Here is a 22082-nt window from a genome sequence, read left to right as displayed (position 1 = left end):
ACTGCATGACCAGTTCCACTGACTTTGAGAATATCTTTAAGCACCTGCTCGAGTGTTTGCAGAATGAGGGTCAGATGTGTTTCCTTTTGTGGGGTGCCAGTACATGGCAGAGTGCGGGTGATTGAAGTATTTCAAACATCTCTAGAGGTATTGCCTCCTTGTGAATAGAAAGAAAGGAAATTCATGTTTCTGGGCTCACAAGTGCATACAGTCACCCTGCTGTGGTCACCTACCACTTGTGGAGTGTGCCCCTGGCATATGAAATCCAAAGCTTAGGAGCTTCATTGAGCAGAGGACATTTTCCTTTTTTAGAAGGTTTGATCTTAGTCTAAGGGGCTTCAGGGAATATTTTTTTCCCCCATTCAGCTCTGTCAGAGGTGTGGTTCTCTCACCACAAGGATTTAGTGATGTTTTCCACATGTCTGAGGATATTAGAAATACTACACAGGCTGCTATTCTGGATCTTTTGATGACATTTATTTGAAAGTTTCTTCCAGGACAGGGAGACCAAGTGTAGGGAGATACCAACTTGGAGGCAGAGATAGGTCCAGGGCTAGTCTTCAGTTGTGATACAGTTACTATTATGGTGAGCTACTTCATTATAATAACAGACTTCAGTGATGCAATAAACTTCATGACGCCTACCTTATGGCATCAAACAAACAAAACCAACTCTGCCTTCATAGACCTGGCAATTATTTTTTAAGATCTGACTTGGGAGATGCCAGCAACAGGTTTATAGTGGAAAAAGAGGGTGCAAAAAGGAAAAGGACAACCTGGAAAGAAGAAAACGAGAGGGTGGGAGAAAGTAAAGGCATATGGATCTGTTTCCTGAATGAACTTGTTCCCCAGGTTCTGGAGAGTGGATCTGAATGCAAGGAGAGGAGCCCAGGTGGTTCAGCTCAGGGAATCAATACCTCAACTCCGCATCAAGGTCCCAAAGGAAATGACTTTGGAGAAGAAGAGATAAATAGCCTTTTCCATTCTGGCCTGGAGAGGCTGCTCAACTACTTAAGACTAAAAATCTGTGATATTGTGGATGATGACAACAAGCAATTGCAAAAAACTCTATTTGTTTAATAGCTAAAAATTGAGGCTGGGGCTTTCACACACACAAAAAAAATCTTAAGACGAGTTACTAGTAAACTGAGCACATCTTGCCTGAATTACGGAGATACCGCAATTAAAGCGTCCCACTGGACTCTTTTTGCTGTTGGCTGAATTTCCCTTCCCAGACCATCTGACCACAGCTTGCTTTCTCGGAGGGCTTCCAGGTTTGCATTTATTTTTCAAACGAACCAACTCTTTCTTATAAAATAAGGAAGAGGAAAATGGGAATGCTGAAGCTTTTGGTTTCTGACACGCGTGCTCGCCTCCTCCAGCCTTACTACAGCCCGCAAGCCTCTAGGTGGTGCCTCGCTCTTAAGTTTAATGCCAGGAGCTGGGTGGGGAGCAGCAGCCCAGCAAGGGATGCCAGCAGTCACAGCACCCACCGGGGTGGCAGAGGGAGCAAAGCAGGCAGTCCTGCTGAGCTCTGCTCACCGAAGTATTGCTAGAAAAGTGTATTTGCTTTAGGCAAAGGAGCCACAGCTGGAACCAGAGGGATCTCCCACAGCAGCAGACACCTCTGCAGTTCATCCAGACCCCGCATAGTGACTTCATCCAGAGCTGACTGAGACACCTTCATTTAAAGCCACCCTGGGTCAGCCCCCCGATCCCAAAGAAAACCATCAGTTTCTTTGCTTTGAGGCTGCTGAAAAGCCCTGTCATCTAGATAACTGGTGTCTATAAGAAGATGTAACTGAGTTTATACCCTTCAGACTGATGCGTTAGAAGAGAAAAATGAAATGGGCAGGCTCGTGGGTCATCAGTGGGAGCGGGTGCCTATTTCTTTCCTGCTCTGCAGCGTGTTTTGCTAACCTGGGCTGTGTGAAAAGTCTCTGTGTGAGGCAGGAGCAACTCTTGGAAACACCTGTGAAGCAAAGGATGCCTGTAGATGGTATAAAGCTGTTCCCTATCTTCGACTGTGAGGAAGGGCAGTATTAGGGATTGGAATTGGAAAGATACACTGAGTTTGTTAGGTGTGGAGAAAGTGGTTCTTGGTATTTCTCATTACATCTTTGAGGGGAGGGACATCCACCAGGGAGGTTCACAGCCTTGGGATGAGCACAGCACAACTCTTCATCGTGTCTCCTCCTTTTCCACTATGCAACTAGGAAGCAGAGCACACCTTCTGTTTTGAAGCAAACTATTTGGTACGCATAGCCATGCAAAGTCCAAATCAGCCCTGACACTGCTGAGACACCCCAACTCCCACCTATTCACGGTGCATTCACGTATGTCCTCCTCATGCTGGAATAACACACCTCCCTGACTCCTACTTGGGAAGACAGGAGCTGTCTTGGAAGGCTTGCTATTTTCTTTCCCGCTATACCCTCCTCTTGAGAGGAATGACAGTGCCCTGTATTTGGTATGGGGAGGAAGAATTTGCCCTTGGGCTTCCTCCTTGCCCCTACAGGTTTCCATGTACTTATATTTAAGGAGGGAGCAAACCTGGGACAAAGGAGGAGGTGGTGTCAAAGCTGGAGGGACAGACATCTGAGGAGGGTCATCAGGCGAGTTCATCCCTGAAGCAGGACATGCCCAGCGGGAGGAGGGGGAACATCTTCTCTGACATGCACTGCTCTCCTAAACAGGCTAAAGGATTAGCCCTTGGATTTGTTTTTCAGATGATCCCATGCTAACAGCTTTGGGTGGATTTGGGCTGACTTCTCCACATCGGGCCCTTTGACCTTTTAATCCTTCTGAAATAACCTATTTCCCCCTCCTCCCCCCCGGCCCCAACTCCCAATCCCACCAGATAGCCTTTTGTTGGTTTTCTACTCGGACATGTTTTGAGAGCTTGCAGCAGCTTTTCTGGTGGGCTGCGTTAATTAGCTGGCAGCTCTGGCTCCTTCATCCCAGTGGGCTGTACCTGGGGCTGTGCTTATTTCAGGGTGCTGCTCGATGAGTGTGTGAGACTTGCAATTTGAAAGTTTTTCATGGATAAATCAAAACTTAGGCTTTTATGATAAATAATAAGGAATATCACTGACTTCTTTTGCCTTATTTTAACTTCTTCATCCCTCACCACAGCTGGCAGACCGACAGGGTTATGCAGTTCTAAAAGAGGAAGAAAAGAAACCTGAAAAAAAAAAAAATTACAGCTGGTAAGTGAGGCCAGATATAGCTGTGGTGTGGATGGGACACGGAGGAAAAGCAGCAAGCTGGAGAGGGCCCTGGGGAGGAGATGGCTGTAGAGGTGATCACATAACTGAGACAAAAATATCTTAAGGACCTGCAGTGTGAGGGAGATGCAGAACCTCCTAAAACCACTGCAAGTATGGTTGCTAAAAGCTGCGTGAGGATGCCTTTTATAGGCCCTGATTCAGCTCACACAATTTTGAGGCTCTGAAGGAAGCGACCCAACTAATGGCACATCCATGGAGAGGTTCAGTCAGTTTTAGCCAGAGCATGAGCACATGCTGTGTTTTTTTCCCAAAGATGGGTAACGCGCTCTGTCTCCAGCCAGCTCCCGCTGTCTCCTTGGCTTCCTCTGCCATCAGTGGCTGAAATAAGAGGATTGTAAGTGGCCCTTTAAAAGCATTTCATACTGGTGCAGGAGAGGAATAATTAGTCCATACTTATTCTTCTGGGCTTAGGTCTTTACGCAGACAGATCGATATGCTTCCTTCTGCAGTTCATCTTCAAACTCGTGTGTGGAGGAAATGAAGGGACTACTCAGAAAATTGTGCGGTGCCTCGCTTAAATTCATGCAATGCTTATAGTTAGCCAAGGTCCTTGGGAATTAATGTTGCCTTTAAAGTTAAGTATATACTCAAGGTTTTCTCTCAAGAAAGATGGCTTAAGCATATTGGAATTGAAAAAGTCCTTTTTCGCCATCACTCACAATTGCTGTATACAAAACCGAGTGACTTCATGGTAGGCTGACTACTAGATGGCAAAATATATGGAGGTGTTTCCTTGGCTCTAGACAAGAAAAGGGTGGCACTCCGGCAGCATTTTGGGTACTGTCAGCTTTCTCCCATTCTCCTCTAGAGAAAGTTTGTTGGAGAGGCAACGTGCAGAAAGGAAGTTGGAAAGCTGAGGACAGCAGCTGCACAGCTCAGTGTGTGATGGTGCAAGAGCTGACCACGGAGGAGGAGGAAGGCAATGCCCGATCCAACCCTAACCAGGGACATCCACCCAAGGGAACAGAGAGGAGCAGAGTTACCTCAGTAGCTCATCCCACATCCCTGCACAAGGACACCACTGCTGGACTTGAAAAGGCATGGATGTTTCCCTACACAGCCCAGAAACTTTGTCCACTTTCCTTCTACAAATAAAACTCTGCTAGGGTCACAGTTTCTGAACAGATTATGCTCTCACACAGTCATTTTCTATGTGAGCAAAGGCAGTAGCCATTTCTCACACTCCTTCACTTATCTGTGAAGGAAGATGGCACAGATCTATGGCAATTATACTGCAGACCTGCTGTAAGACCAAGGTTTTAGGCTTAATCACATGTGATACACAGGGAAATAAATTCCATCTGAATGTACAATGTAAAGGAAACAGCCTTTTCACATCTGTCATGCTGTCCAGTGACTTTTCTAATTGAAAAACAAAAGAAAGTTTCACGAATCTTCACGAAAAGGGCCTAGGACAGGATGCTTTTTGCTCTTTCCAGGCAGTAGGGGAAATAGCCTGATTAATTCTTAAGGCTATCTGTGTATGAAAAAAACCATCTACAGTCTCTGCACAAAACACAGTTAAATTATGCATGGTAAATATAATCCTGAGCACTGTTTGTATTTAAAAAAAAAAAACCACCACTGAAATTTTGGCAAGTCTTTGAAGCTTGTATATTGAAGTCAAAGCCCAAGAAGGGCTGAGCTGCCATGGGGGGTCCTCAGTGGGATCCTGGAGAGTTTGCGTCAACCAGCAGTTGGGAAACCAAAAAGGCACATGAGATTTTGTGTCGTCTCCTGCCCCAAAGGGTTGTCTCACCTTGTTCACCCTCTCCCAAGGTCCAGGTGCTACACCGCATCCCCTTCAAATCCCTTGTGAATCCTGTTCTGGCCTGGATTTTTTGTTATGGGAAGGGTGTCCTGCTGCCACACTCCCTTTGCACATCCAGGGACAGCTGTGCTAGGTCAGACCAAAAGCCTCCAACATCAGCCCAAGGCAGATTCCTAGGAAAGAGTCTAAGAACAGGGAAAGTATAGCTTGAGACACCCCCATGAGTCTGTGACTCCAAGGCTTCCTGAGCCAGGGGTGGTGCTTTTGAATATGGCCCTCCATGGAACCCTATTCCACTGAGTTATCTAGTTTTCTGAAAACAGGCGAGCTTTAGTGTTGACAACATCTCATGGCCAATTTCTATTGCTTACTTATATTTGGTGTGAAGAAAATATATCCTTTAGTTCATTTCAAATCTGCTACTTGGTCATTGCTTTATGATCCTTAGTTCCTGTCATGGAGGACCCTTATGTATCTTCTTCCTGAGACGCAGGGCTTTATAGACTCCTGCCGTACTGGGACTGGTTTTCCTTTCTCCTGTGCTGGTGTTAGTCAGAAGTAACACGGTGAAGTCTACAGAGGCTGTACAGGAAGCACAGAAGAGAATATGGTTGTGCAGTTTCTTAATGCAAGCTCTGGCGCACTCCTGCAATTTGGCCCTAAATCTAAGACAACAGATTTCCTTATGTTACATCTAAAGTTATTTGGTGCCGTTAGTAACAGAGCAATAAACCAGTGATCTTTTCTCTCCAGAGGGAAAAGAAAACAGGGACCTGAATGCTAAATTCAGTTTTCAACTTCATCAGGATATTGTTTCTGGTTTGGATGTTTTCTGAGCTTCAGTTTTAGAAGTGTTCAAATTTATATCCCAAATGTCCATGCTCACCCAGAAATTCAATGAATTCAGGGGAAACAACTGGTCTCTGAACAGCTGTTAGTTTGGTTTTGAGTGCTTCAGAGGATCTTATTAAAATAATAAATTTCCATAGGAACTGCTACTGCAGCACTTTTATTTTTTAAATTTTTTTTCAAGAGGGAAGTTATGCAAGGCCTGCTGGATTATATCAGCACATCTGGACAGCTCGGAGACTGGGGAGTTTTGAGGAAAGAGGAGACAAACAGAAAACAAACTCGGGGTTTTCTCAGCTTGAGGCAGGTAGTGGGATCCCGGAGAGAGAACTACAAACTCCGCCAGCCCCAGGAGGGCCCTGCCTGGCTCTCTGGTTCCAAAAGGTCACTGAATTTGGCAGCCACCACAGATAGCAAATAGCTGCTGATTGCCGCAGTGGGAAGTGCAAGGCCAAGCAAATTCGTTCGTGAGTCCAGCACTAAATGCTTACTCCATAGCTACGGTTTGTATTTATACTCTCGGGGATCTGTGGAGGGAGGGGTTTTTCCCCCTCTTGCCTAAGTAACAAGTATTGCACAACAGGCAGGTGCTGGATGCCACGGAGCAACTTGTGCTCAGTCCTGCTGATAGGAAAGCCGTGGGATGCAGCGTGCAGGCGGAGTGGAGCCTGCTGCGGCTCTTGCACCTCACAGCTACCACTTTGCAATTGCATCCTTTTGGTGCCTCCAGATGCAAGCCAGGGCAGCAGCTCTGGCCGCCTGGTAAAAGCAGATCTGCTCATTCGAGCAAAGGTTCCTGAAAGAGCTGCAGAGGGAAAAAACCAAATTGCTTTGGTTTAAGCTTCTGCACACATCTTCATGATATAACTGTTTTTCAATAGAGCCACCTCTTAAAAACATAATTAGAGGTCAAATATTAATGGGCAATCCATGTCTTCAAATGTAATTAAAAGCACCGATACAAAACTGCTTCTGTCCAGAAAGTTCCTGTGCTTGGTTAAACTTTCAGGGGCTGGCCATTACTCTCAGCCATAGAGTTGCTTAAATCATGTTGATTCATAATCCTCTGCAAGAGAAAAATCAATGTTGGAGTGCTTTGCTTGTGTAACAACTTACATTAGTAAGCCTGGAGTGCCTCTTCAATGAGATAATACAGAGCAGTTAAAATATGTAGAGAGAGCCTCCTGAATTCATTATGAATCGATTTTCATCCTTTTAATATTCTTGCTTACAAAGAAATTCCTGTATAACACACTGGCCTTTTTCTCTGCCAGTTCACCTCCCTCTCGGTCTTTGGGCTGGTTCCTTGGTGCTCTCCCAGTGCAAGCTGGTGGAGGGAATTACAGCAGGAACAGCCGGTTGATCAGCTCTGCATAAACTGAGTTGTATAAACTCGGCATTAAGGTATCCACAGTTAGAGAGAAGAAGAAAGCAGAAGGAAATGGCTAATATCCCTTGCAATGATGAAAAGAAGAACTTGTTATCAGTACTAGCAGTGTGACAACAATTTGCCCCTTCTTTCTCTGGTGGCTTTAGCTGGCCTGGCCTGAGCAAACAGGAGCTGGTTTCTCCCTTACCTGTGGACATGCCTGTTGCTTTCTGGGGATAAACTGATTTGACAGGATTTAGTAAAACAAACAATTTCACTCACTACCTTACGAGAGATAAGGAGTTTAAGGGCGAATGAGGGTGAGTCATGGTGTCTCTTTAAAGGGTTAACTGCATAACTTGGGCCATGTCTGTGTGTGCTAGGTCTGCTCAGTCTGTACTATCATCTCTGGAAAAGACTTTTAGCAGAGACACAATTATTTTTTTGCCAGTATAACTTATCTCAGCAGAATAACTTGTACCTGTAGGCTGTAGCCCATGCTCTACGGCTATGTCTACCCCAGGTAATTTTTCTAGTGTAGCTGCATCATTCACCAGCCATATCTCCTTGCAAACTCTGTCCTTCAGAACTCCATCCGGAAAAATATATAATATAGTCCTGATCTCCTGTTCTGCGTTTCATAGGCCATTGTAACTGTACTCTGCCTCAGTCTGATTTCCTACTAACTAGTGCTTAGGAAGCTTATTCTGCTCAATTTTTTTTGACAAATCAAGTGTGTGCTGAAAATTAGTACCTGATGTATGCATGGCTTGCGTGTGTACTATGGTACTGGGTCTGAGTTTGCTTATTTATAGATGGTTAAATACAAAAATAGACTAAAGCATTTGTTAGCAACAAAATATGTTTTGGATGGGACTGATAAGCATCTTTTCATGTGTTACTTTAATACCAGCAAATACCTAGGGATTGCATAAACCAAGGTTTCCAGTGGAAAATGTTTCAACAACAGATGACGAATCCTGCTAAAACAGTTTTTATGCTTAAAATCATAGTTAAAATTATTTTAGGCAAAGCTGCTAATATACTGGCAAAGCCACTATCCTTCTCTGAGACTGCCAGATGTTTTACTGTTACTTGAACTGCAAGGTAGTGTGAAGACTGTATCTGTTATTTTGATATTATTTGTTGCATATTCTTCTATTGTCCCATCTCCCTCTTTACGTCCAGCCATATCCTCCCTCTCCCTGACCTGTGCTATCAGCTTATAGCTTTACATTCAGACCATGGCTGGACAGAAACACTCCCTGTTCTGAGTGGTCTTGCTGAGAGTCCTACCAAAGTGAACCGCTGCAGAGGCATGCATCCATCAATGTGCTTTAATAAGCAATGGTGTTTGTTAGATAAAGTTTCCAGCTGGAGGGGAGGAATGCTGCTTTTCCCACCAGAAAATGCCTGCTCACCCCAGGAGCTAAGTTGTGTCTAAAGCCCATTTCTGCTGACATTTTCTAACAAACATACCAGCGCTCTCCCAGGACACAGGCAGAGGAAGCGTCTCGAGGCTTGGGTCTCTCCTACACTCACAAGCAATTCTTGGAAAAGCCCCAAAACCTTGGAAATTATACATGTGCTCCTCAAAACATGAGGTTTGATCTAGCATCAGTTACTTGCACAGGAAACTGTTCTTCTCTGCAGTTACCAGTAAGTGAAAGTTGTTACTCATGCAGACCTCTCCTTTCCTCAGTTTAATGCAGTAGAAGCGATGACAACTTATGCAAGCAGTCTTCCTGGTACATGGGATTTTTTCTAAATAAGATATAGAGATGCATCATTTTGGGCCTCTGTTCTTTGGAAACTGCTCATGTACTCCATTCTTAATGAGCAGGCTAGGGAGTTTTTCCCCACCTCTATCTTAATATAAAGAAAGTGTTTAAGACAGCTTTTTCCTTTTCAGTGATCCATAAAGCAGCGTATTTGCAAATTCATGCCCACGTCACATTATTTTTATCATTACAATTGGTCTCCCCGTGGAATTTGTTAACATGTTGCTGGCTATTTTCATCCTTCACATGAAAATGAATCTACTGGGTATCACAGAGCTCAGTTATTATGAGTTTTTTTTGATGAAAGACTTAAATTGCATCTGAGAAATACGAATTACAGGGCCTAATGTCCCCCCCGAGATTTTAATTTAATACACAAAAGGAGCCGCTCACTCCCTACTGAGGTCATTACATGAAAATATTTTTTCTAGCAAACAGAGTAATTGGGACCACTGGAGCTTGTTTCCCCCACCCCCCTCAAGTTTTTCTTGATGGGTCAATTTTGGCTGCCTTTGAAGGTTTATAAGTTTTGTGAGTGAACATGCCTAAGATAAATTTTGTTGTTGTTTCTATACAGAACAAAGAACTCGTGAGAGCCCCTGTTCACGCCACAGGCGTTGCTTGGGGTAGCAGCCTCTCCTTTCACCATTACAACATGGCACTGGAGGAAACCACTGAAGTCCAGGTGCCCATAAACCCAAGTACCCAAACCATGGTGCCAGACTCCCCTGCCTGCACCACAAAACCCCTTCAGAAGGCAAAAAACCCTCAGAAAATGTAGTGGGTTAGTGAGAAAGAGGGTGCTGTCCCAGGAGGTTGCCCATGTCATAGGTGCCTGAAGGGGTTCATGGCCAAGGTAGTTGGCTGCCATTGGACAAAATCAGGGAGCCGATCCCAGCCATCTTCTTTTCCCTGGTGACTGCTCTGCGGAGATCTGAACTTTAGGGCTGGGCAGTCTAAGGCAGATCCAGCAAAGTCCCCATATACTCATTTAACTCCAGGATAAACAAACATGTGCTGAGGTCACCCCCAAGTTATGGCAGCGCGGAGTCAGAGGGATGTCAGCAGGTCAGGCCATGGGGTCAGGGAAGATGATCCCACCGCAGTCCCCGCTACAGTCCCATTAACCTCACCGACGCAGCTCCTCTGCATGGTTAAAATTTAAACACTTGCGTAAGTGGTTTGCTGAACCGGTGCCAGAAAGATCAGTGTTTTGCAGGACTGAGCCCATTAATTCTTGCTCTCTGAGAAGTAGCGGGGGGAACAGACAAGCCAGAAAACTAAGCAGCTTCGGACTGTTTGATCCAATGAGAAGGGCAAATTCCAAAGTCGAGGAACCCTCACGTGCTTTGTAAGAAAAAAAAAAAGACAAAGGGAGTTCAGGGTTTCCATGCCGCAACCATGCTTGAGGCTGTGGTAACCGTAACTTTGCATAGATGCAGGATATTTTTGCACAGCAGAGCGGGCCAAGACATTATTCATCATGCTGGTTTGTAGGCACAGATTATGTGTATCATGTGTGAAATTCAGCCTCTTATTTCTAACTTGAGAAAAACTTTCCAAATACTCATTTTTTTCTCAGTCTCCTGTTGAAGAACAAAGCACTCAGGAGAACAGGCAGCTAGGAGGCATGTTCGTTCCCCGAGTGCCACTAAACTTCTTTAACAAAAACAGATGATAACAAGTATACTAAAAACAAGAATAAAAATATGCCTCAAACAAAAGCAATATACTTCCAAAACAAGGCTCTCAGCCACACAGGTTTCCCCCAGTGGGGAGAGGCTGGGAGAACAAACAGACGACACTTGTTAGTCACGTCACTTAACTGCACGCGTGGAAAGCACTCGGATCTGATGGTGATAGTGATGACACCGTAAGACCCTATGCAGAACATAAATGCTGTGCTGCAATAAAGACTTTCACAATGGCATAGATGGAACCATTATTTTCCCCCAGGGTTTTAGGCACTGAATTCTTTCAGGAGCCATTTAATTATTTTGTTTTATTTCTGCTCAATCTGTATAGGAAAGCTTAGTAAAAGGACTGTTCATTTTGACAAGGCTCCTCAGGGAAACCTCGAGACAAAATAGCAGTAATTTCTTCCCCATATAACTCACCAAGAAAAATAGCTGAGGAAATAAAGGGGTAATAACAGAAAGGGGAAGATTATCTTTTAAAAGCAATTGCTTGATACCAATACACAGTGAATGTATTTAATGTCATAAACATAGGTTTACTTAGGGAAGACATGAGGAAATGTCAGGAGCAAAGAGACTCTTATAGCTAAAATGAAATTAAGACTGGCAAGTGTAAGAGGAGAGGGGAAGGAGGGGGAAGAGAATCCCATTAAGGATGGTCTCACTGTCCTGACGAAGACTTAATATTTGGATCCCAGCCGTATGTTTCTTGCAGACGTTGGGCTGCCAAAGCACTTGCTAATCTGGGGGCCTGACTGGCTTTCTTCCTCCTTAGAGGGAGACAGTTGAGGCAGAGACCCGTATATATAAATACACGTATGTCTCTGGTGTGACCTTGCTTACGGAGAGGAGACAGGTTATAAAGTCCTGCTTCCCTGAACACGCGAGGGCTTTATTTCCTTCGCTCTGAAATGTCCAGGCTTGCTGACCCCCAAGCTCTTGAGCCAAGCGGTCCCCATTTCTTCCCGTCCTCTGGCCAAACTCCCGGCTCTGCTGACACCTCCCTTCTTCCAGGCACAAGGATGCCGGCACTTCAGGCCTCTGCCTGCCACCGGTGGTCCCCTCCTCACAGGGCTGTCCCCGTGCCCCAGCTGAGAGCTTTGTGTTGCTGCCTGGGGGAACTCAGCCAGGGCTCCTGCCAAACCTGGGAGATACAACCCTCCACTGGTGAAGAGGAAACCCCATCCAGCAGTTATCAGTATTTTTGCTCACAAAAGATCTTCCTTTACATCTCCAGCATCAAGGTATAATCTATGTTTTTAAACTGGTTAAGAAACCACAGTGCCCACGATTGCAGAACAGGGCTCAACAATATTTTCTTGTCTATACTTATTCTGAGCCTTCTGGGGCCTGAAACTTCAAAGACTGACTCATGTTGCTGAATCTTAGACTTAACAGCAACGAGTTGTCCCTTTGACTTGGTATACACCTGATTTTATGGTTTGTGATTGACTTGGTGACCGTTCCCCCAGTCTCTCAGTGGCACTACTTGTAGTGTGTCAAGTACATAAATCATGGCAGGTTTCAGGCTTGGACTTTAGGATAGAAACTCTGCGCTAGAAAACGTGTTGAAAATACTCAGCCGAGTCCAGCTCTCAGCTGAGAATGCTGGTGACAGATTGAGTGCCTTGAGAGCAGTAATGGCTCAGTGTCCAACACATGCCTTCAGGTGATACGTCCTTCCACCACTGCCAGGCAACCAGCCAGAGACTGGGATCTTAAAAGTAAACTCCAGTCCCATAAATTCATATGCTCATAAATTTTACAGCCACGGGGATCATTAGGACTCTCTACTCTCTCTTTTGTTTAATACAGGCCAAAGAGTCTCATTCAACAAATTCTGCATCAAGTTCAGAAGTTCTGATTGAGCCATGGAGAAAGTTATCCAAGTACTGACATAAGACTGAAAGGAATGGGGAACATCCCATATTAAACTGTTCTCACATTGGCTATGTATCCTCATTTGCCTTCTATCTTTGTAACAAAGCACGTCTCACTTAAGCTTCCAACTTTTGCTCTTTGCTTCTTCCTTGTTCTTTGCCAGATTGAAGAGCCCTTTCCTTCCTTGCGCCCTGCCCTCCACACCAATCCTTCATTTGGGGTCTTCCTTTAATAGCTTGGTTTTCCAAAGTACCAACAGCTATGCTTCTCTGTAGTCTTCCTTGAGCAGGCTACTATTTTGTTACCAAAACCTGATTTATTTTCTATTTCTTACTATTTTGTTTTACTGTAAGAAGCCTGGAGGGCTGAAAAAGAGCCTTTTGAAGGAGAGACAGCAGCCATTTAGACTGTATGGGAATTTTTGTGATGGTTGTTCCTACAGATGAGCCTAGCACAGCAGATACGCATGTAGATGATTAGCTTGACCACTGAGCTTCAGCTGAGGCTCTGGTGCTCAGCCCCACCTGCACTGGTTGCAGCTGTGCTCCTGCCTGGCCATGGACCATTCCGACCCTGACCCCAACCCATGGGCTCATGTCTTGGTTTGAACTTGGAGCTGTCTGGCTGCTGTGGACTTGTCCAGTGATCTGGACCTGAGCTGCCCTCCTGGGCCTGCCCTGTTCTCCATGCTCGGGGCTGTGGGACTGCACCTCTTGTCCATCCTTGAAGCCCCGGCCCCACTGGCCCTGATGCCACTCTTACCTTGTTGTTCCATGACACAGTTGAAAGAAAAATCTTTAGAGCAGGAGGCATCTGGTTTTATGTAGAGCATATGTGTGGAGCAACAAAGAGAAAGTGTAAGTGCGTGCATTATGGGCACAGTGCTGAGACACTGCCACTGCTAACAAAACAAAGTAAAAACAAAAAAAGCACTTAACTCTTTAAATAGACACTCTGATCCCTAATTCTTCAACATGAAATAAATGTTTCTTTGCTTTGTTTGTACTAATCCCAATCCTCCATGCAGAATGGTACATGTGCTCTGTTATTCACTGTCTGAAGAGACAAAAAAAAATGAAGTTCAGTGCTGTTGGCCATGAAAAACGAGGATTTGAACACAAAGGCAGCGTTTTTCTCTGGCATCTTCTTTTATCTTTATGGAGAATTGTATTTTAGAGGGTGACAGGATACATAAACCTTGATTAAAAATGCCTTTTAGTCAACATTTACAGTCCGAAGAGGAAGAGAAAGAAGGTGGCAATGAAACTGTTAAAGCCAGATTTCTCTTGGGTTGGTTATGGCTCATCCTGTGTGTTCTTGACATTCTGACAGATCTGTTCAAAAGAGTAGAGGCACCCCAAAAAATCAAGGCCAGGGTTTTGTTATTACAATTGCTGCCTTTGAAGAATTAAAATACAGAGGTGGACTTACTCAGAGGAAAATGCTGATCCCGGAGCCATACTGTGCTGACTGGACTACAGGAGCTGTGTTTGAGCATTCAGGCCTGAGGTCATCCCTATTTGATATTAATTCTCTGCATAGGATGGTTCTCTCTAATATTTTACAAGGTAGAACTCTTTGGGAAGGAGAAAGAGAAAGCAATTATGAGAGGCATATACCATATAGAAAGGAACAGAAGAAAAGCCTGGGTCATGATTGCCTTTACAACAGGCAGCTGCAGGATCCTACACATAGGCAATAGCAGTACGAAGCTCCCCTCCCTGTGGTGCAGCAGATGTGGCCAGCAAAGACTTTGAGGAAGACTCAGCAACCTGGTGGGTATCAAACAGCCCTGGAGATGATCTTTTACAATTGTTCTGACCATCTTCCTAAGGCTCACGCTGGATCAAGTACGCACAGATTTCTGCTGGACAGAAGAGGTACAAGCACGAGGAAAGGGAGAAACCAGGCGGAGCTTGCCTTTCCCCCTTGTACAAACACTGCACGAGAGAGACCTATTTCAGAAGGATAGGAAAAGGGATAGTATTAGGAAATGGGAACAAGGAAGTAGGAAATAGCACTCTATCAGCAGGAGCAGTGCTCCATGAGCTCCGGCTGAGCAGATAAAAGGCAGCAGAGAGTCTTCAACTTACTAAATTCAAATCAGGCAACCGCCAGCTCCCAAAGCAGCTGCAATCCTGGACCTGTCTCTCATCAATTTGCCCCAAATCTTCCCCCAGGCATGGACAACTTAGCTCTCCATGAACCCAAACTGAACCGGATTGATAGCTGCACTTCTAGAGCTCCAGTCACTAGAACAAGAATTAGACATCTGACTTGATGTTAATAAATAGATCTTAAATGTGAAGCTAAGCATAAAGCAAGCAGCTGAAGTCAGGCTGAGCGCAAGGACTCTTGCTACATGTGGCGGCAAAAATCTGCTCATCTGTGTAAGCCTCTGTCCTGCTCGTTCTCTGAGAGACCGCTGTGCTAATGAAAGTTTACTCCATCCAGAGCAGGCTGCTTTCTTGCTCCCCTCTCTCCCTCCCATACTCTGCCTCTCTGCTTAATAGCTCATCTCACAACCCACGGAATTCCTGGCCTCTGAGGCCAGTTTATATCCAATTTCCAGTCTGTCAGTGTTGTCACACTGATGGGCATCTGCTCCAGGCTTCTTGCCTTTCCCAGACCCCCAGCCCACCAACACTGGGGCAATTCCTCACCACACTGTTCACACCTCCTACAAGTAACTGCAAACTCCTCTCGGAGACCAGGTGACAAGCGTGTCCTCCTTCACTTCCCCTTTATCCTCCCCCTCCCCTTGCTTCTTTCCTGACATAACTAACTCCACATGGTGCTTCTCGAACTGGAATTCTGGTCTCTTTGGGGTCTGAGATTATCCCTAAAATGACTGGAGGAGAGGAAGCCTGTACAGACTCCTTTTCGCTTGCATAAACCGAAAGGACAGCCTTCTCCTCTTCCTCCTGCTGATTTTTAAAATAGAGCTATCAGTTTTCCATATAGTCATCCTGCCTGACTTAATGAGCCATTCTCTTCAAATACTTCACATTAACATGTTTATATATTTGTTTGCCTGGCTGGGTTCTTTAATAAGTGTGCCTTTGGTTCAGGTGCTCCCAGCAGACCGCTGCTCTGCCAGGCTGCAGGAAGCCCTCCATTCATTGCAGCTGCGTCCCCAAATTACGCTCTGCGACTGATTGCTTTTGGGGCAATTGCTCAACTGTAATAAGCAGGAACTTAGATAAATTGGACGTTTTTCTACAGAACCCATTAACACCGTGCCTCGGAGAGGCTGGAATCGGTCTCATTCTTAGCAGTTTTGTTTCTGCAGTATTAGCTGAAGATCATCCCAGCAGGAGGATTATTTAAGTGTAGCGGCTAGATGAAGATATCCTGCTAACCTAGGATGTGGCTAGGAAGGCTGATGTTAGAGATGCAGGGGGCACTGATAGGTTTGATAGGATAGCCCTAAAAGAAGGGGTGGACGGTAAGCTGATTTTATACAGTTTTCATTTTAAACAAAGGCTCCTGGCAAGGCAACCCCATCCTTGCCAGAAAAGGGATGTCTGAGCTGGCTTATAGACTCTTTGATGAGGTCTTTTTCCAATGTCAGGCTCATTTCTGTGACTGCTGCTAGAAGATTTGCACCTGCAGGGCTTTTCTTCTCTCTTTCGCCCCTGTGCTGGGTAAACTTGAGTTTCAACTGAGGTAGCAGCCGCAAGTACGCTGGCAGTGAAAGTAAGCCTATCATCTACTGTACCGACATTGTTGAAAGCTTCCTGTGAAATTGGATTAGCACTTAAATGTTGTGTGATGAAGCTTCATGTTCCAGGTTTTGTAAATGCTCTCAAAGAAAAAAAATCACTTGTCAAACTCTTTCCATATCGATTGGGGACAATTATAATATCACCAGATTAATTACAGTGTTTCTACAATGCTCTCCTCTGATTCTACTATTAAAACACAGCAGAAATCAGAGTCTGTTTTGACCTTTATTCAGAGCCTCCTGTTAAAGTGACTTTCACAACAGAACCCAATTTGTCACATTTTATTTGTACTTTAATTTTATTATTAACAGATTAATGAAGCTGGTAATGGGTTTCCCGATGCTCCCTTTGGAAACGTGAACTATGTCCCTTCCTTACATCAATCTGCTGTCAGCCCACGAAGTGCCTTTGCAAAATGCTATTAACTGTTACCAGAAGCAATTAGTCAAAATAGCAAGTCAGCTTCAAAAGGAGAGACTCCAGATTCCCTCAGTGCGTTAGGAAAAGCGCATTAGTAGGATTTAGTCTTGCCAGCAGACACAAGCTTTAGGCCCTGCAGTAGGTGTCTGAGTTAATGACACGTACAAATGCAAATGTATCAGACTTTAATTTGCTTGAAGGAGCAATGCCAGGTTAAAAAAAAAAAAAGAAGAAAAAAAAGAAAAAAACGCTTTCTGGTGTCATTAACAGCAATCCCCATTGTGCTAGAAATACCCACGCTCTATTGTAAGATATTCTCCATGCTCCAGCCTTAAAAATCCGTGAGTGAAATCCTGGCCCTCCTGAAGGCAGTAGGAGACTGCTCGTGACAACACTGAGGCCAGGCTTTGTCTTAATTTTCTGGCCCAAACAATTATTTTAAAAGTATTCTCCCTCACCCTCCAAAGCATCAAAGTCCAACCCCTTCCCAGACAGCTCCCTTTTTTATGCCCGTGCCAGAAACTCACAACATAATTTCTAGAGGGACACGCGCGAACCTAGCTCAAGCATAATTTCCCCCATTTGGCACCATCATTATGCAGACAGCTTTATTGTCTGGTCAGCACTCCAGCATGGGGCTAACAAAATTACATTATCATACACACACAATACACAAAATGTGCTCAATAAATGGTCCCTAATAGGATGAAGTAGGAGTTTAAACTCTTTCAAGGCACTAGCTAGCACCTAGTTAAAAAGCCAGCAGCCCTCAGCTCCCTCACCGCTGCCCTGGATGAATTGACAGGGAGGAATCTGGGGGAGGTGAAGCATCAGGTATAATATCCTGCATGCCCAGTGAAGTTTCAAGCATATGCTCTGGCATGCCTACCTGGCACCTACAGGCTGCTTTCCAGATTGGACAGACCAACAATTGCCCCCTCCTCGCTCTCTCAAATGTTGGAAGATGATGTTATCAGTCGTTTTTTCCAGTGCATTGCTAATTACATGTGTATTGCATACATGGGTCCAATTAAAGGGGGAAGGTCATGAAAACAACAGAAATACCACAGATTATGAAAACCAAAAAGATTATCCATTTGTCCTCAGGACTGGACAATGGGGTTTCTGTGTCTATGCAGAAGGCGAATCTTTTTCATGTTTTTTGGCCCTTGTTTCTTCAAACGCGGTCCCACCTCCCTTGAGCAGTTGTGGTGAAGCTGCAGCGAGGGGCAAACTTTGGGCTCAGTTCACATGCCTCTCACAACCATGCTGCATGCTGATACTCCCACATCGGGGGTTTTTTGGAGGCAGAGAACAACTCAGCATCAGACCTTGCTGACATTTTTCCTCAAAGAAAACATAAACAACTGAACCCCACCCAGGGACTTGGACAAACTATAGTCTGGATAAAAAGCCACCCTTAATTCTGCCAAAACCTCATTGATTAAGAATATGCAGACCTAATGATTTTGCTCAGTATTTGCAGAGCATATTCCTGCTGGATATCCTTTCCTCCATTGCCTTCAAGTCAGTGTTCACAGTGCATAAGGTTAAAAGTGTTTCTTTTCCCTTCCAAGTGCAGAAGGCTAATAGAAGGGTTGGAAGTCTAGGACTAAAAGCCTGATACAGTCCACTCTAAGATGTAAGAGCAGCACATTTTATCTTCCTTTTATATGAGCTTAATGTCAGAAAAAGGACAGTCCTTTGGTCCTTCATTCAGCTATTTCCACTGACTGAAGGAACCACTTCTTGAAAAAACACAATATATTGTTCAAACACTCCCATAAAAATGGTCTCTCTAACTATCCAAACACATTGCCCATTGTCTTAGATCAAACATGACTCTTATTCTTAAACATAAGGATTAAAAGGCACCCATTAAAAGGAGAGTTTAAAATTCTATTTTAAAAAAAAGTTCAGAATCTTAAAAGACTAATTATTTGTGCAATCTTCAAGATCAAACACTGCTGAAATAAAGACTTTTACTGCTTTATCAGATAAAACCTGTGTTCAAAGATTGCAAGGGGAGAAGAGACTATTAAGATAATCTAGTTTGACCTCATGACCTTAGGTTTTGGCATTTCACTGGTGCAGAATCTTTTCAGTTGTTCATATAGCTAAACGGAAAAATGAATAAAACCATCAAGAACACAACAGACTGCATAAACTTGAAAAAAAACCCACGTGTTTTCATGTTCCTTTAATTTGTGTGTTTGTAGGCAAGGCTCAAGACTTAAATGGATAGTACCAAGTCCTCCGCTGATGCAGTTGGTGCAGCTCTTGCTAAAGCTTAGGGATGTCATTTTCCATCAGATGAGGATCTAGTCTGAAGTTTCCAACTGCAAAGGAGAACTAAGTACAAAAGTGCAAATACTTAGAAAGGCTAACTTGTAGAAGACTCTGGGTAAACTCAAAGTCTCTCTCCTCTTTTCTTCTTTTTGTCTTTCTACTGTTTCTTTTATAACAAGTGCTTAGGATTGTGTTCACCATGCCAATTTTCAGCAGACAGGAGGGAGAAGCTGGGATGCATTTCTTTGTGTGTGTCTTTTCTAATCTGTTTGAGCTGTCTGATGTCTTCATATCTAATACATTCTGGATCTTTGAACTGAGTTGGAGGATGTCTCAAGGAGCAACAATGATTCACAGGAAAACAGGATATCCACAGGGGAGCCAGTTACCCAGTCCAGCAGAATTAATCAGCATTAGGTGTGTGAGCTCTTGCTCTGAAACACTGTAAATAAGAAAGAGTCACAGATGATTACAGGTATGGGAATAAACAAAGAAAGAGAGAAACACAATTAAACCCTTAAGCATCCAGATGAAAACATGACTTCTGTTTTGCAAAGAGGCACGGTTTCAACGTTTGCTTCTGTTCTGGCTCCCAGACTGTTTTTGCAAACCAGGGACACACCTAACACTGGCTAACAGGTCTGAAATACAGGACGCTGCCTTCCTGTGCCCGAACAACCCAACAGCCTGGTTGCAGCGCAGCGCTCTCCCTGCCTTGCTCTCTCTTGCAGCCTGGTTCCTTTCTCTCCTGCAGCTGGCCTAGGCTAGAGCATGGGAGCTTGGTGCAGCCTCCTGGGAAAAAGGCATAACTAACGAAGGTGCCCACTTACCGGGGAGCTGAGGGGCATCCCCTCCCTTGCTACGTAGTCCCTGGCCGACGAGGAGAGAGCTGGTGGAGCACGAGTGCGCTTCAGCCTCGCACGAGAGGATGGTGACTACATCCTTCCTTGTACCCCTCGGGGTGAGCAGCAGAAGGTGCCACCGCTGCAGTATTGGTGGCCGAGTGTATAAGAAGTGGACATCACGATCTCCTTTTCCTCGCGCCCACATTTTCAGCGTGAAGCCCTTGTGATTGCATTGTATAAAGGATACGATCTCCCTGCACACAGCATGCCTGAGGCATGGAGAGCCTCACAGAAGCAAACTACCTTGTTGCTAGATCCTGTGGAGGAGAGCTGGGTGCCAGAAGGGCAGCAGCTCAGGCTGGGGAGTTTTTGAGTATTAGCAGGAATAGATCTGTAGCAGCAGCTCAGGCTGCGGAGTTTTTGAGTATTAGCAGGAATAGATCTGTAGCAGCAGCTCAGGCTGGGGAGTTTTTGAGTATTAGCAGGAACAGATCTGTACCAATTTTCTGTTCAAACAGGGAATTTTAAATTCATGTCAAAATTCTTTCTGATTTGTCAAAAATTTCTGTCAAAAGGTGCCTTTTAATCCTTCATTTTGACTTGATATGCCTTGGTCATAAGGGATGGGAAGGGGGGACTCTCAAGATAGTGGCTTTCCACTTAGCCGCTTCAGGCCTGGGTAGGTCCTGTTGACGGTGCCCAACTCCTTTTTCAAACCCTGCACCTGCCCGAGGCCCAGCACTGAGCAAAATCCCTGCTGGTGCGCGGTGGCCCTGTGCTCCTGGGACACGGGTGGATGTTGGCGGTGATGCTCCCTCCGTGCTGGTCCCTCACTGCACGTGCACGTCCAGCGATCGCTCCTGCCTCGCGCAAGCGTCCTGGGGAAAGCCCCTCATGGAAGCAGGACTGCTGCTGTGATGGGGAACGACTCTTAACGGTCAATGACTTTATTAAGAGAGCTGCTGTATATGAGATGCAACTGTCACCTATGTCAAATGTTTTGTTTCTCAGGAGGAGGAATCCAACCGTAAGGTATTTGGGTACCAACACCAAAGCACCTTAGACCTGAATGACCTGCAAATGGAACTTCTGAAGCCCAAAGGGATGTTGTAACCACCTTAACTTAACAAAAAGAGGAAATGCTAGGGGTATTTGATTTTACAAACAGCCTCCAGTTGGCCTGTTTCCAGCACAAATGCCTCATGCATGGTAATGGACTTCAAACACACTAAACAGTGTAGCCACAAAACCAAACAGGCCTTAACATTTGACCTTATTGGGGAAAACAAGCCTACTATTACCAAAGAAAACTAAGCATGCCTAGCTAATTGACTCATCTTAGGACAAGTTTTGTTTCCATGACTGAACCGTAGGAATGTAAAGCCTTGCCATCTTTCGGCCAGCATGGTTTCCTTAGATCTCACATGGAGTATCTGAAAATCACCAGCCACCAGCCACCTCCTAACATTTTGAGTAGGCTGGCCAGTATAGAGAGGAGAAACGGAGGGGCAAACATAACGCTAGCAACACCTTTGCCATAAGGTGGTGTTTGGTTTTTTTTTGATTCACCATTTCTGCAACAAAACACGAACATCAATTAATTACATGCTGTTACATCCTTGTTGCTCTTTGCTCATCCACCCACGGACATTCCACATAAAATTACCTAATAATCAATCTATCTGAAGTATTTTAAAGTAGCTTGTTTTTATCCTAAGCCAGCAATAGATTTAGCAATCCAGTGTCTAGACCTAAGACAGTGGTCTCACCCTCAAAGATATAAGCCATAAATGGTTTCTGTGTGGTCTAAGTCTCTGGTATTTTATGTATCATTAAAAATGGCCATCTGTAGGTGCTGAGACCCCTTACAAGCAAAGGAAAATTCCTCAAGACATGGAAAGACAATTCTAGCCACGTTTTGTTTTTTAAGACATTCATAATTTAACATTCACAACTGGAGTCACCTAAGATGGATGACACCTATTGTTCATATTATAAACATGCAAGCAAGGTAAGGATTCCCTGCTATGAGATGTAACCGGTCTCAGAGGATCTTTCAAAAGCAACAGCAATGGCCTGGCAGATAAATCAGCTGAAGGCTATCTTGAACAAGAACTCTTACTTGTAGATTGTCTGGTTTCCCTGGCTTTTTGCAAATCACT

The 22082-nt window shown here is 44.6% G+C and overlaps 1 protein-coding gene across 1 annotated transcript in view; it reads right to left on the bottom strand.

Moving 5' to 3' along the window:
- Positions 1 to 17377: 17377 nt before the first annotated feature.
- Positions 17378 to 22082, bottom strand: part of HIVEP1 (HIVEP zinc finger 1) — a 130838-nt gene continuing 126133 nt past the window's right edge. Inside the window, exon 12 of the mRNA XM_069809102.1 lies at positions 17378 to 19517. The gene's annotated coding sequence lies outside the window, so the exon portion shown is untranslated. The remainder of the gene's footprint in view (positions 19518 to 22082) is intronic.

The sequence above is a fragment of the Haliaeetus albicilla genome, chromosome 21, assembly GCF_947461875.1.
Source record: "Haliaeetus albicilla chromosome 21, bHalAlb1.1, whole genome shotgun sequence".
NCBI classification, from domain to species: domain Eukaryota; kingdom Metazoa; phylum Chordata; class Aves; order Accipitriformes; family Accipitridae; genus Haliaeetus; species Haliaeetus albicilla.
This window is presented reverse-complemented; position numbering and strand designations above follow the sequence as displayed.